This window comes from Papaver somniferum, chromosome 9, assembly GCF_003573695.1.
Source record: "Papaver somniferum cultivar HN1 chromosome 9, ASM357369v1, whole genome shotgun sequence".
NCBI classification, from domain to species: domain Eukaryota; kingdom Viridiplantae; phylum Streptophyta; class Magnoliopsida; order Ranunculales; family Papaveraceae; genus Papaver; species Papaver somniferum.
Window position 1 is genome coordinate 89,727,993 of NC_039366.1, and position 16,665 is coordinate 89,744,657.

The following is a 16,665-nucleotide window of genomic DNA, read 5'->3' on the forward strand; positions in this document are numbered from 1 at the left end:
CTCTTGATTTGATTTTACTCAAGCAAATAGAAATCTGCGAGTCTTTATCAAATACAAGGATAATAAACTTGGATGGTACCAAAGACCAATATCCAAGGATCAATCAATTTCCAATCAACAACCAAAGGTTGGATTTCACAATTGGTCGATACAAACGCACAACATGTGATATTTCAATTATATAACAAAATATAATACGGAATAGAAATAACACAAACACCAAAAATTTTGTTAACGAGGAAACCGCAAATGCAGAAAAACCCCGAGACCTAGTCCAGATTGAAAACCACACTGTATTAAGCCGCTATAGACACTAGCCTACTACAAACTAACTTCGGTCTGGACTGTAGTTGAACCCTAATCAATATCACACTGATTCAAGGTACAGTTGCGATCCTTACGTCTCTGATCCCAGCAGGATACTACGCACTTGATTCCCTTAGTTGATCTCACCCACAACCAAGAGTTGCTACTACCCAAAGTCGAAGACTTTAATAAACAAATCTGTATCACACAGAAAAGTCTACGATGAGAGATAAATATGTCTCCCATAGATAAACCTAAAAGTTTTGTTCCGTCTTTTGATAAAATCAAGGCGAACATGAACCAATTGATAACCGGACTTATATTCCCGAAGAACATCCTAGAATTATCATCCACCTCACAATAATCTAAACTGTATGGTAGCGAAACTAGATATTGCGAAATCACAAACGATGAGACGAAGATGTTTGTGATTTCTTTTTATCTTGCCCTATCGGAGATATAATCTCAATCCAATCTTACAATTGAACTCGTACGATAGAAAATGTAAAGATCAGATCGCTCAACTACAAAAAAAGTAGTGTCGTCTGGCTTCACAATCCCAATGAAGTCTTCAAGTCGTTAACCGACAGGGTCTCAAGAAGAAACTTACGGTTAAAGGAGAATCGACTCTAGCAAACCAACTAGTATCATACAGGAGGTGTGGGGATTAGTTTTTCCAATTGCTAGATGTCTCCTTTATATAGTTTTCAAATCAGGGTTTGCAATCCAAGTTACCTTGGTAACAAAGCATTCAATATTCACCGTTAGATGAAAAACCTGATTTATCCAAGCTAATATCTTTCAACCGTTAGATCGAAACTTAGCTTGTCACACACAAATGAAATGTATTCATTTAGGTTTGAGTGACCGTACCTAAACGTGTACACTTAGTTGGTTCACAAATAGTTAACCATTGCTTAGCCATATGAGCACTTTCATATTAACCGTATTCATCTTTCTCATAACTAGTTCAAATGACTCATAAGAACTGGTTCAAGAATTGTTCAATTGCTTAGATCTTTATACATAGACACAATTTAAACAAAATCGGTTTGATTCATTTGAATAAATTCATGAACAATATAGCCACGGTTTGCAAAGATTGCATTCCTTATTGATTTATTGTTTAAGTTCATGAAACTACCGATTTGAGAAATATAACCAGCTTGGGTACCGTAGGGGTATGCGTACCTGAACTACCGGATTTGAGCTGGATTTTGGTTTCCAAACTCAGCAGAATTTTTCGGGTAGAAAAGTTCCGGCAGTACGCGTACGGGTACGCGTACCTAAGGTGACTGGTTCATAAGTTCGTAAACTCCAAACTCAGCAGAATTTTCCTGGAGGAAAAGTTCCGCCAGTACGCGTACGGGTACCTAACCCGTCTTCTTCACCAATACCGTATGCACACATATGCACACACTTGGTTTCCGGTACATGGATTTATACACTAATGTGCGAACACACTATATATGCTTATATCCATAGTTGGTTACGTAATCTCAACTCTTCATTTCAATCATTGAAACATTCTTCTATAATGTTATAATAGTCGTAAGACATAAAGAATCGACTATCGTCATCAAAGCTATTTTCAAGATTGAAACGTCATCATGACTTTCGTCACGGGTAAAGATGAAAATGGTTAAAGCAAAATCTTACCAATATATATTTCGAGAAAAAGATAGGCGAGTAAACTCGGCTCGAAATAGCAAATGTGTATGTATGAAACTATCATACTTATACGACTTTTGTCTCAAGAGTAGGAGATAGAGTAGATAAACTTTTGAGTGACATATGAGTTCAAGTCTCCACATACCTTTTGGTCGGATGAAGTTCCAATGGTTCCTTGAGTATTTCTTCGTCTTCGTAAGATAATCGCCATGGAGTATGGAGCTCAACTATTCCTAACTATCTGTTTATGGGTGAAAACTGTTTCTACTGGTTTTGGTAAATTTGGGCATGTGTGGATGAGAAACGAATTTAAACCCTAAACAAATGCACTGCACGGGAGTGCTTTTGATTCGAGAGATCAATCTATACAATTCTGGCCTAAACCAATAAATGGCCGTTCCAGACTTGCTTCGGTCACAAAGTGAAGGAGATGGGGTTGATCTTATGGAGGGAAGCGAAGAAGGTGTTGAGATTGTGAAGGTGTTGGTTTTTTATGACTTGTATCAGAATGATGAACTGGCTTGCACAATGTAAGCTGTCAGTTCTAGGTGTTTTCTGAATACTATGACAACACTTGGTTTTTCTACGTTTGTGTTTGAAATAGGTGAAGGACCTATTTATACAAGTCATTGAGTGCAACCCTCATCTCTCGTAGGAAGTGGAGGAAGTGAAGTGATGGAGTAGTGGGGTCGTGTATGAGTGGTGATTGTCACACGGTCACACCTTTGCCCACTTCCCTCATCATTGTTAACCGTCCACCTTTTCCTGACACATTCTCGTAATGGCGCGTTGCACGCTGTAAACCGCCAGACCAATACCCCAGTAAGTATCCCCCAGTTTGTGACATGCTTGATGTCTCGAATGAATGGATCGTGGGACCCACTGTAGGAAATAGCACACGTTGCTAAGTTAAATAACTAAGTTATTTAAGGAATTGATATTCATGAAATATCGTATATGCTCGATGCATGTAATGCATCGAAAACAATCAATATGCATGAAGCATCGCTGTTTTAAAGCTTAACTGAATAAGTCGCGGATTAAGCGTCTTAAAACAACATCACGTCCAACCATCTTCGAGTGATCGTTTGGAGGCTGCACGAGTAGGCCACCATCTGGTCGATCACTCACTGTGGGAGAGTGGCAGACGGTGATCACTGAGGCGCTAAATTTGTCACCTAACTTTAAATATAAGCCGTCCGTCCAAGATGGCAAAGTTGGACGGACGAGATGATATACGGCGCATGTTTGCTTCCGTTGCTGGATTTTAGGGTTTTTAAGAGGTGCGCAAGCATCCCTCTTTGGATTGATCGAATTCAAGCATGGGCGTTAATTTTGGTGGGACCGACCGGGCATGCGTGTAGACGGCCTTCCGGTGAGCATGTCTACACTTCTCGGTTTCATGAAGATTCGATCTAGGCTGCTCAATTAACCGACAAAGATGAGTGGTCGTGATCGATTTGCAACAGAAATTCATTGTCGTAAAGGATTTGGAAGCCGCGTGACATGCCACCTTGGGGGGCGCGTCTCGAGGTGCCGAATCTTAGTCTGCCTAGGCCGACCGGCTACATGCAAAGGTGGACCCACAATGATCACGTTGACACTCTTGGGATCTCTTAAGTCTATATCTACACCCTCCATCCAGGCTTGCGAAGATGGATGGTCGTGATCAAACTACGACAGATACGTAATGCCGCAAACCCTAAATAGGGTTTTGAAACAGTCACGTATACATGACTTTGGCCAAACAGTTTGGCAAGTCATGCTTCTCCTTTGAAGAGATCGAGCGTGTGGGGCCCACATTGGGCTGACGGTGAACATATGTGCACCTTCCTGATGGTCCTAGGTGCGATCTAAGTCATCCAAATATGCTGGCTAAATTGGATGGTCGTGATCGTTTTAAGACACTAATGGAATTTCCGCGACCCTTTAAAGCATCACACCAGCCATGTTTCAGGCAAACGTTCATTGTTCTGTGGCATTGCCGTGAGAAAGCCGATCGGGTAGGTGAGAAGTGGGCCTGCCAACATGTGTGTTGACGCTTCACTGATCATTCATGGGATGATTTAATCCGTCCAACTAGGCTTGCGAAGTTGGACGATTGTGATGGTTTTAAGACTGCTCTGGACAGTCTATGTTCGATCGAACCTCTTCAAAGCAGTACGGCCACCCTACTTAGGGTTGGCGTTTGACGTTGCTGGGAGGTGTTCGTGAGAAAGACGACCGACTAGGGCACAAGTGGGCCCGCCGGTGGTCATCACGTCAATCGCCCATTCTTGCCACGGTTTGGTTAGGCTTGTTAAATTGCGCGACCAACTTGTGTGGCCACGATCGTTTCTGAGATTGATATGGACAGTCCAGATTTTCCTTAAGGAAATTAAATATGTTCAATCGAGCTGAAAGCGCATCGATTCGAAATTCTCTCTTGTCAGGGAGTGATGTAGCATGTACGGGTATTTCGTACATGTCTCAAAATTGGAACTTGGAGATTCATGTTACTCTGCTGAGAATGAACACTCAGTCGTCATGTCATGCTAATAATGAGATTTCGGCGAGGAACAACACAAGAAATACTAGGCAAATCATGCAATTAATTAATAATGGTAAAATTCACAGAATAATTGGGATTGTTGCTGCATGCACCATTCTGGGTGAATTTCGTGTATTTATTGAATTGCTTCGAATAAATAAAGTGAAGAGGTACTCATCACTTATCAAACGGCTTTACCTTTTGCAGGATGTCAGCGCATTAAATACTGGTTTTACAATTTTAGCCCTGAACTAAAATCCACCATCAACACTATCCTAGACCGAGACTTAGTCATAAGTATACTAGAAATCAAGACATATAGTTTTGATCACAAAAATTGACAAACATGCTTGAGATAGCAATGCATGCGAGTTCGACCGAGTAATGCTTTAACAATCTCCCCCTTTGTCAATTTTAGTGACAAAACTATCAATACATATGGATTACAAAATAGATAAAAACTTTGTAGCTTCTCGTCCACATGCTTGATCTCCTTGGTGCTTCAACATTACTCGAAAACTTCGTCTTTTCCAAGTACTCCCATGATTCCATAGATGTTCAATTCGGCATCATAGTTGTTGAAGTTTCGTAGCCATAATAATGAGAAAACAAAAGCTCTCGATCATTGTTATACAATGTCATAGTATTATTACACAACATCAAAGTTCTTATATCACAACTTCGACAACAATACTATGGTGATATGTATCACTCCCCCTTAGTCAATACTTTCGTCTCAACATGAAAACCACTCCCCCTTACATAATAACCCGTAAAACACGTAAATCATATGTATTTGTAGTGTGAACTACACATTAATTCTCCCTTTTTTTGTCAATAAAATTGACAAAGGTACGAAAACGGGATCCTAATGAAATTTCCACGAAGACGCTTCAAGACCGAAGAAAAGTACATATCAACTTATTTAGATGCAATCATAAATTCGAAGCTAAATGCATTCATCAAGGAGTTTATAAAGATATAAGATAACCCCTAAATAATTCCACAGCCGCACTCCCCACAAAGATATGGAAATTAAACGCAAGTTCAAAAGAACTCTCCCCTATTTGATGTCATTCCCGAGAGAACAACAAGAGCGACCTTACTTTTACAAGAAAAGAAGGATTTTATTGGACACCGAAAAACTATAATGAAATGATTTTCTATATCCAAAATTCTCAATTAAACTAACCACAAGTAAACCCATTATCAATTTAATCGGAATACACAATCAAATTAAACACAAAAATGATCAATTTAATTGAACATGCTCGACATAAGAGAACTTACGGAGCTACGACTATGTTAACCATAAAAGAATGATTAACTCAATCGTTTTATGCTCAACACAAGAAAACCTTATGGAGCATTGCAATATACACATAAAATATGGATCAGGGAAAGATCAATACTGCGACAAATACAAAGATTCATTCTATTTTCATCACTATTTGCATAACGACATATAATAGACATAATCCTTGTAAACAAAAGATTTTAACCTATCTTCCATCAAAGAGTTGACATAATAAGCTTAAATTTTGTTTGTAAAAAGATCATCGATCTTGTATAAATACTTGCATATTGACATGTAAACGAGATAACTTTTGACATCGTATGGGACAATAATAGTTCACGGACTTAAACACACATATCCCATAACATATTTCAATCTATAAAGCCATAAAGATTAAAAATTGCAAATATCATCTTCCAAAACAATTTTAGAATTTAAATAAATAAATCTAAAAACATGAAGATGAAAACGTTGGACATAGTTATGTGTAGTCACAATAATGGCTATTCCAAACTCTAGTTATTCTTCTAAAACAAAACAAGAAAATAGAAGATTTACTAGACATTATAAAGCTCTATTTAAGGCTTGATATAAGGTTGCGAACACAAATTAGTTCTTCATTAGCTTCCTTCATCTTGATCTTCACAAACTCGAGATTCTTTTTCGCGATCACGAATTGTTTACGTAGAACTTCAAAATCTTGAAGAAGATTTCCAACCAGTTACTGAGATAATTGAACTGGTTTCTTGTCTACATGATCAATTGCATGATAGCAGTTTATAAGAACAGGGTTCTCATAACTCAGCAATGTTGTTTCTTTTGATCTCATCATCCTCTTTGCACCCTTCCCTAGTTTGCATTATTATCTCTTGAGAGACTATTCCGTTCTCGAACTTGTATATACCAAGAAAATATTTATGATATATATATATATATATGTGTACGAAATACATATAGGAAACCCCTAAGGTTACCCTCTTAGAAGTCCGTAATGGGACAGGTACGCAAACACTCACAGTTATGAACTCAGTTCTAAACCGTCACAGCAGAGGAGCCTTATAGGAGGCTTTGTCAAGGTGCAACAAGAGAGAGAGCACTGAAAAGTTCATTGTTTCAACAAAGCATGATTTTCTCAAGATCTTTTATGGATTAGCTATGCTTCAAAATGAAAGGAAAGCTAAAGTAGGATTCTACTTAGAAAACATTAATTTAAAGAACCAAACGAATAATACAACAACTATTTATTTGTCAAGATGAGTTGCATCTTGAAATTTATGTGCATCCTCATGAGGATGAAGCGAGGATGCACAGTACGATTGGTCAAGTTGTAGACAAAGCACGCAGCTCATCATCGCTTTTCTTCTCTGAGTCAACAAGAGGATTAATTTCAAGGGAATTATTACAAGGAAATTAAGACATACCTGAAGATGTTTTCTTCCTTAATTTTTTGATTTTCCATTTGAGATTATTTATACTGGTTCTTAAATCGGAAGCATGATTGTTGATGTGAATGTGATCGAAACCTGATATTTTTGACTCAGTGTGACCTTTGCCACCAGATGACATTCCTTTTCCTTTGACGTCTTTTTCTATTTACTGGGGCATCAAACTTCTTAACTTTCCATATGACATTCTTTCCTCTACGTATGTTAAAGGAGTCAGTGTCATACATATAACTAAGAGAGGAATTATCATAGTGCTCTTCTGGATTTGAGACTATGACGTTCTCAGCACGGAGAGAGACCGGCTTGATTACTTCCTTTAACATCCATATAAGAATGTTATGAAGTTTTTCATTCCTTATCCGAAAACGACATTTACGCTCAATGTGACCCTTGTTTCCACAATAGTAACAGTTGAAAGAAATGTTTTTAATGGCTCTCTACGCCTTTGTCTTTGAAGAATGACAATCTTTGTTTACCGGAACATCAACTGTAATAGGTGACTTTTCACACGGCACGTTATTATTGGCACAAACAAAATTGATCTTCCCAGTGTTAGGAGCGTCTACTCCTTTATAGCCCAGACCACGTGTATGACGATGTTCTTTACATGCTCCTATCATGGAGGATAATTTTGTAGAGCTAGTGTTGAATCTTCTCAGATTCTTTTCTAGCGATTTTGCCTTGTTAACAGCTATAGAGAGATCATTCTTCAGTTGTTTTTCTTTGGCAAGAAAAAGGCATTCTCTGTCGTTATAGTATTTCTGTCGAGAGTCATACTTTGCCTCATATTCAACAAGTCTTTATTTCAACATACTCAAACTCATCTGAAGGTTTTCACAATCAGTAATCTTTGAATGGACTTCTTCATCACGATATTTAAGAATGGGATTGTGGAAGTTTATAACCACTGTCATATCCTTTAAAGAGTTTTTTTTTAGTTTCCTATTCTCACGACATAGAGGAAACAGATATTCTGCCAGATAGGTAGTTGATCCTATGATATCGTCAAAGAGTATAATATACTGTGAGACTTCTTCATCAATACCTGGTCACTCGTCTGAGTCACTTTCATCTGAAAAGTTCATCCAATTGTTCATCTAGGCGATTCTCCCAGTTGACATTGGTTTCTGACAGAGAGAAAGGTATGATAGATTTTTTGGAGGTCTCATAACTCTTATCGTCATCAAGAGGATCCTGATCTGGTTTTGCGAAGACAGAGATATAACTATCGTCCATAGAGTCAGATCGCTACAAACACAGACTGATGAGGTCTTTAAACGTGTTTGCCTGCTCTGATACCAATTGAAAAAGCGGGGGTCTAACAACCACACCCAATATTTCGATTAGCAATATGTATGGACTAACTCCAATATACTTTCTAGAGAATCAACTAGACAGTCATACTCAATCTAGAGAAAAGTATATCGAGGAGTTAATATCTCTCTCTTGATTTGATTTTACTCAAGCAAATAGAAATCTGCGAGTCTTTATCAAATACAAGGATAATAAACTTGGATGGTACCAAAGACCAATATCCAAGGATCAATCAATTTCCAATCAACAACAAAGGTTGTATTTCACAATTGGTCGATATAAACGCACAACATGTGATATTTCAATTATATAACAAAATATAATGCGGAATAGAAATAACACAAACACCAAAAATTTTGTTAACGAGGAAACCGCAAATGCAGAAAACCCCCGGGACCTAGTCCAGATTGAACACCACACTGTATTAAGCCGCTACAGACACTAGCCTACTACAAACTAACTTCGGTCTGGACTGTAGTTGAACCCTAATCAATATCACACTGATTCAAGGTACAGTTGCGATCCTTACGTCTCTGATCCCAGCAGGATACTACGCACTTGATTCCCTTAGCTGATCTCACCCACAACCAAGAGTTGCTACGACCCAAAGCCGAAGACTTTAATAAACAAATCTGTATCACATAGAAAAGTCTACGATGATAGATAAATCTGTTTTCTGCAGATAAACCTAAAAGTTTTGTTCCGTCTTTTGATAAAATCAAGGTGAACAGGAACCAATCGATAACCAAGGACTTATATTCCCCAAGAACAACCTAGAATTATCATCCACCTCACAATAATATAAATCGTATGGTAGCGAAACTAGATATTGCGGAATCACAAATGATGAGACGAAGATGTTTGTGATTTCTTTTTATCTTGCCCTATCGGAGATATAATCTCAAGCCAATCTTATAATTGACCTCGTACGATAGAAAATGGCAAGATAAGATCGCTCAACTACAAGAGAAGTAGTTTCGTCTGGCTTCACAATCCCAATGAAGTCTTCAAGTCGTTAACCGACAGGGTCTCGAGAAGAAACCTACGATTAAAGGAGAATCGACTCTAGCAAACCAAATAGTATCACACAGGAGGTGTGGGGATTAGTTTTTCCAATTGCTAGATGTCTCCTTTATATAGTTTTCAAATCAGGGTTTGCAATCCAAGTTACCTTGGTAACAAAGCATTCAATATTCACCATTAGATGAAAAACCTGATTTATCCAAGCTAATATCTTTCAACCGTTAGATAGAAACTTAGCTTGTCACACAAAAATGAAATGTAATCATTTAGGTTTGAGTGACCGTGCCTAAACGTGAACACTTAGTTGGTTCACAAATAGTTAACCAATGGTTAGCCATATGAGCACTTTCATATTAACCGTATTCATCTTTCTCATAAATAGTTCAAATGACTCATAAGAACTAGTTCAAGAGTTGTTCAATTGCTTAGATCTTTATACATAGATACAATTTAAACAAAATTGGTTTGATTTATTTGAATAAATTCATGAATAACATAGCCACGGTTTGCAAAGATTGCATTCCTTATTGATTTATTGTTTAAGATCATGAAACTACCGTTTTGACAAATATAACCAGCTTGGGTACGCGTACGGATATGCGTACCTTAGCTACCAGATTTGAGTTAGCTTTTGGTTTGCAAACTCAGTAGAATTTTTCGGGTAGAAAAGTTCCGCCAGTACGCGTACGGGTACGCGTCTCCTTCACCAATACGTTATGCACACATATGCACATACTTGGTTTCCGGTACATGGATTTATAGAATAATGTGCGAACATACTATATATGCTTATATCCATAGTTGGTTACGTAATCTCAACTCCTCATTTCAATCATTGAAACATTCTTCTATAATGTTATAATAGTCGTTAGACATAAAGAATCGACTATCGTCATCAAAGCTATTTTCAAGATTGAAACGTCATCATGACTTTCGTCACGGGTAAAAATGAAAATGGTTAAAGCAAAAGCTTACCAACACATATTTCGAGAAAGAGATAGGCGAGTAAACTCTGCTCGAAATAGCAAATGTGTATATATGAAAACTATCATACTTATACGACTTTTGTCTCAAGAGTAAGAGATAGAGTAGATAGAATTTTGAGTGACAGATGAGTTCAAGTCTCCACATACCTTTTGGTCGGATGAAGTTCCACTGGTTCCTTGAGTAGTTCTTCGTCTTCGTAAGATAATCGCCATGGAGTCTGGAGCTCAACTATTCCTAACTATCCTAGACCGGGACTTAGTTATAAGTATACTAGAAATCAAGACATATAGTTTTGATCACTAACATTGGAAAACATGCTTGAGATAGAAACGCATGCGAGTTCGACCGAGCAATGCTCTAACATCACTAAAAAACACCTAGGACATTTCCAGAAATGCCTTCCATATGTGTCTTCTTCAGAAGAAGTGCACAAATGCATAAAAGTCTTACAACGTGGCTTTGAGCATCCATTGATTATCTGTGGACAATGTTTATATTCGTGATCTCCATATCCACAATGCTTGCAGTGTAATAACTTCTTCTTCAATCTGGCTTTAAGTTTGAAGTTTTTGCAGAGTGTTGCAATCTTTTCTTCTTCTTCTTTAATCTGCATAGCATCATCTAGCATATGTGGTTCCTCTGAACAATTGGGATCTTGACATTGCAAATACCTGAGATTTTCCGGTTGTGATTCAATCACCATTATGATGCGTGAACAACCTTAACGCGGACACTTTGAATACATCCAAGGGCATTGCATAAGACCGTGGTTATCCATGAAACATAATGGACAAACCTCTTTTGCTTCGACACATAATATTTGCTTCGCTTTGTCTTTAGAAAGCATGGTGGATGTTGTTGTCTTAGGAATGAAATTTGTTGGTCTGGTTGAAAATAGTGTTGTATTTATAACCAAAAAATAGGTGTTGGTAATTCAAACAGGCAGTTGTAGTAAAGTCGCGCGGTTTTACTACAAACGCCAACGACTAGATTTCCAACGGCTCGATTTTCTTTCTTGCCCTATAAATTCCATTATTTCCATCTCCAAATTCACAATTTCTTCTTCTTTCTTTCTAAAACTCTTAAACTCTCTCACTCTGCAGAAATGTCTGTTAGAAATCGTGGTCCCAAGTTTACTGAAGAAGAGGATATAACTATATGCAAAACATATTTTTTTCATAGGGTAATCGTTGGTATGGGCTTTCAAGACGGTTCTTTCTAGGAGAACGTTTTTACAATGTTCGTCTCACTGACGGGGAACTCAGGAAACCGAGATGCTCATCGATTGCATGCTCGTTTTCAATCTGTTAGGCTTGCAGTCCAACCATTTCTTGATCTGGTAATAGAAATTGAACGAGAAAAGTTCATTGATCCAAACAACTCTTGATAATTGGGAGGAAGCTCGCGGTAAACCTTTTCATTACGAAGCGTGTTTTATAATTCCAACAGATGGTCCATCTCAAGCACATCTATACTGCGCTCGAATGCCTCTCTCAGTCTTTACAAAGGAAGAAAATGTTACTCTTGTTCGATGTTGGTTACGTCGTATGATGAGACCAATGAACAATGATTATTTATAGGAAAGAGTATTGTGACATTTTGTAGCTTCGCGGAACGAAACCTTAAGAAACAGTAAGATCCTAGAACTAAGAATTGCATTCATCACTAACGAAGTCAAACATTATACAGAAGTTTTGTGGATGGTTCACCGTAGCAATTCTGGATTATTCAACAAACAACTAGTGAGTATCTTACCTTTTTCCTCACTGATCAACTGCATCATAAATATATGAACTTGTTGTTTATCTGTTCTACAGAAAACCATCGCTCGGACCAAGTTTACAGAAGAAATCGGAAGAGAGTTTAAGCATTTTGAATGTTATGAACTCTACAGAGTTAATGTCGCTGGATTTGATATAGTTTGATGTTATTGTTGTGGTTTATTAAAATGTAGTTTGATGTTATATGCAAGTTTAAATTGTAATAAATTTCGCTTAATCTGAAGTAGAAATCTAATTTAAAATCTAAATATTTTCATTCATTGATATTATTGCCAATTCTTTTACAAGATATAAACTTAGACAATAATAAAAAGTACTAAACAACTTCAAAAAAAAATCAAGTACAAGCTTGGGCATCCTGTTTATCTTCATTTGACGTATCTTCCATTCAACGCGCTCTTTGACAGTTTCGCCTTTGTTTTTGAATTTTTTGTTGTTAACTTTCAAAATGGAACATTTTCTTGGAGCAACTTCAAAAACTTGCACTTTCCTCTTACATTTTCAATCCTTTTAAAACTCCGACATATCTTAGAAACAGCAGCTTCAAGTTTTGCATCGCAAAAAAGTGTGATCGCCTTTTCAACCATTTCACCAACAATAAACTAAAAAATTGAAATAATTTAGAAGAGTAGATTCAAGAGAATTGAATTTCACTGTGAGTGAATTGTTTGAAGATGATGGTAATTTATAGAGGTAAAAAAGTGAATTTTGAATTTTCAAAAAACTATTTATTGGAATTTTTGCTTCAAACGCCAGCGTGCATAGGAAAAACATCACGTTTAAGCCTCAAACGTCCGCGGTTGTCGTTCCAACGCCGAGTTTGTGCTACACACGCTGGCGAATGTTCTTTGACCCGGCATTTGATGATCAACCGCCCAATTCTTTCCCCATAGTGGAGAAACGTGTTTGGCCATCCACCTGCTCAACAAAGTTTTCAATTTGACCATTGCCATAGAAATTTCCCTAAGCATTTATATAATTTGTCATTCATTTTAATGAACTAAACGCGGATGGAACATTCAGAATTTGTGGACACCCACACGCCTGCAGATACATGCTAAAGCGAATGTGTAGTATAGTAACAAAACTATCTATAACCTTTTTGGCCCTGCTGCAGTTACCACAGTCAATAAACTTTCGTTGTAGGCTTTGTTAGTTGGCTTGGGAGCGCCTATGTTAAACTATGTGTCGGTCATTACATATCTAAATTTATAGGACTAAACAAACTGCTTATGTTGGATATTTTTTCCTACCAATTTTATGATGTTACATCATTTCACACAATACTTTCTTTTAAATCATTATTAAAAATAAAGAGGATGAATGTATCAGGATTGCGCCTATAACTCAATACAATCGCTGCTAATTAAATGCTATCATTCCTATCACAAGTAATATTGTGTCAATCTTAGTTTTTTTTTCTTTATAAATCTGTTAATCCATTTGCATTCAGTCTGCCCATTCGTGAAAGTCAAATCTGTTAGGAGGTGATATGGATATACATGTAAATCTTCAATCCGTCATTTATATGGGCTAATTGCAGGTAACACCAAATCTGCATCCTAAACAATTCATTTATAAGAGAAGATTCAGGGGAAAGTTCTTGCTAATGGGAACACGCATATCTGTTGGTCACCCCTATCAAAGGTGAGCACTAAATGAGATCTAATGGATTTGGTTTCGCCAACATTCGGTTCACTTGATGGCGGGTTTCTCTAAAAACCAAAGAAAACAACAAAAATGACATTTGCACCCTACATCTAAGAATTTGATCGAGTGGATTAATGGTTTATACAGACAAAGCATTTTAAAAAAGAAAAAAAGTACTTACAAATACCAGATAAAAAGAAGAAATTAAAAAAAAAAAAATTAATCTTAGGCCATGTTAAATATTGAACTCCAATTTAGAATTATACTCGAATATAGCATGTACCATATAGGCAAGGGTTCGACAATATATAATGTCTATGTGCCGATTTAAAAAAAAGTATTAATGATTATAACCATACTTGATGAATAATCGTGTATTAGAAACTGGTATCTGTAAATTTTTGATATCCAAATGGACCTTATGAGAATTCTATATGAATTGAAGTATTTACATATTAAATTGCAATACGAATACTTTTTTCTTCTTTCGTCTTTTCTTTTGATAGAAAACAATTTTTTCTTTCCAACAACTATCTAGTAAAGTGGTAAATGAATCCCTTTTCATCCATAATGGGGCACGAGGTAGGAGATGGATTCCACCAGGGAAGGTTGTAACCCATTCTCACCAATTTCCTATATGGATTAGAAGTGGGTACTATTCCAACTTGGTAGGTCTGCTTAGAGGAGTGGGATTGACTATGCCGTATCAAAAAATAAAAAAAAGAGAATAAATTTTTCTTTGCAGAACCAAGATTTACAGAATTATCTTTGTGACCTTGTCTAACCGAGTGCAAATCAAAGATATATACCTACCTTCAATAGTCTTCATAATTCTAGTTAGTAGTTTTAAGATGCCTAGAGATGGCATCGTTCACATGATTACCATCTTTTTCAACAAAATAAACCTTCCAAAAATTAAAATCTGACAGCAAATGCTTTTATTTCTCTGACTAATCTACTTTTATGGCAATTTACAATATGTGACTAATTCGTGATTCACTAGACAACTACTTTCGCATCAGCTTTAATTATTGTAAGTTATATTCATTTGTGGACTTTGTTCAAATAAATGTCTCATCGACAACCATGCACTGACCAACTTATGATTCTAGCACACTTAAAATCTTTTGGTTCCTCTGAGTTAACCTATAGGATTTCGTGTAACAAGCTCAGTAGAGTGTTTGGTTCCTCTAAATCAACATGTAGGTTTTCGCATAACAACATCAATCTATAGTTCACTAGTATCGTGATTATATGAAGCATCCCCTCTGCATTTGGTTATTCAAGGATCTTGAAGTAACCATCCACTATTCACAACAATATTCACCATGGAAGAATGTTTTATCGTGTTGATATCTTGAAAATTGATGCATTGATGCGGATGATATGAAACTCGGGCAATAATACTATTAGGATGATGAGATGTATCCTAAAAAATAAATTGTATCTTTCCTTGTGGAGGACCCAACAACTCATCATTAGACTAACTAAACCACCATTTAACATAATCTCTTGTATGAACTACATATTTAAAGATGTGAAGAAGAAAATAGTCTAATATTTTACACTCTTCATCAATATTTATATTAATTTTTGTTTAAACGACCAATAAATTATCACAATTCATGAGCAAATATTAGAGTTTTTTTTTTAGATTTTATAATATAGTAGGATGCTGATAAAAAGATATTATTAAGTTACTACTAAAATGAAAAGTAGATAAATAGTTTTCTTATAATTGACATTTTCAAAAGTAATTGAGAGGTCTAGGATACTCGTTCAAGAATAAATCTTAACGCATAGTCATAACCCCTACTTTAATGGCCATGACGAGACCACGTCAGATCTTATTTTTGGAAAAATCTACGGCCCTTGGATCATATACCAAGAATGTATCTACATGATAACACACCATTTGCAATGTCAAAGGGCAAAAGTTTACTTTCACCTTGTTGACCGTCCCGTCAAAAACTCATTACAGGTGAACCATTTGTCCCACCGCAAAGAAAGTTACAGTGTGTCTTATCTAAACTTTGTAAATTATGGGTAAGGCAAGTGGGTGTAACTCTTTCCACTTGTAAATTATGTTTTAAGGGTTATTTGTATGTAATTTTACATAACACCCCCTAATTTAGACTTATTATCCCTTTTTCCCACCCACAGTGCGATTTTAATTTTTCTCCCTATATAATCTTCAATGATGGATTAGTCGTTGGATCATAATAGATGTGCACGCTTATTAAAAAAATATTGGCATATGGTCATGTGATCATATGTTGTCTGATTTCAACCAAACTTTCAGATAATCTGAACTTGTTAATTAGTTGTTTGCATGGACGAGGTAAAGACGGATGTGACATTGTTACTCAAGCAAGATTATTGGCAACGACATAAGAGTATTCGGCCATGGTATATGAATACTTTCTGAGACAAGCTTGATGTGTCTGGGAAGTTGAACATCCCAATCTACTTATGTATTGCCAATAGGTCGAGTTATTTTTAATGTTATGTACATTTTTAGTGAGAACCATGGCATTGAAGAAAAATAAAAAAATTGGTCGAAGGTAGTCAATTAACCATGTTGGATATTAATTTTGAATATACCTAGTTGTCACCTTTTCTAAATCCTCAATTGGTGGTATGCATATTGAACTTGGTAAA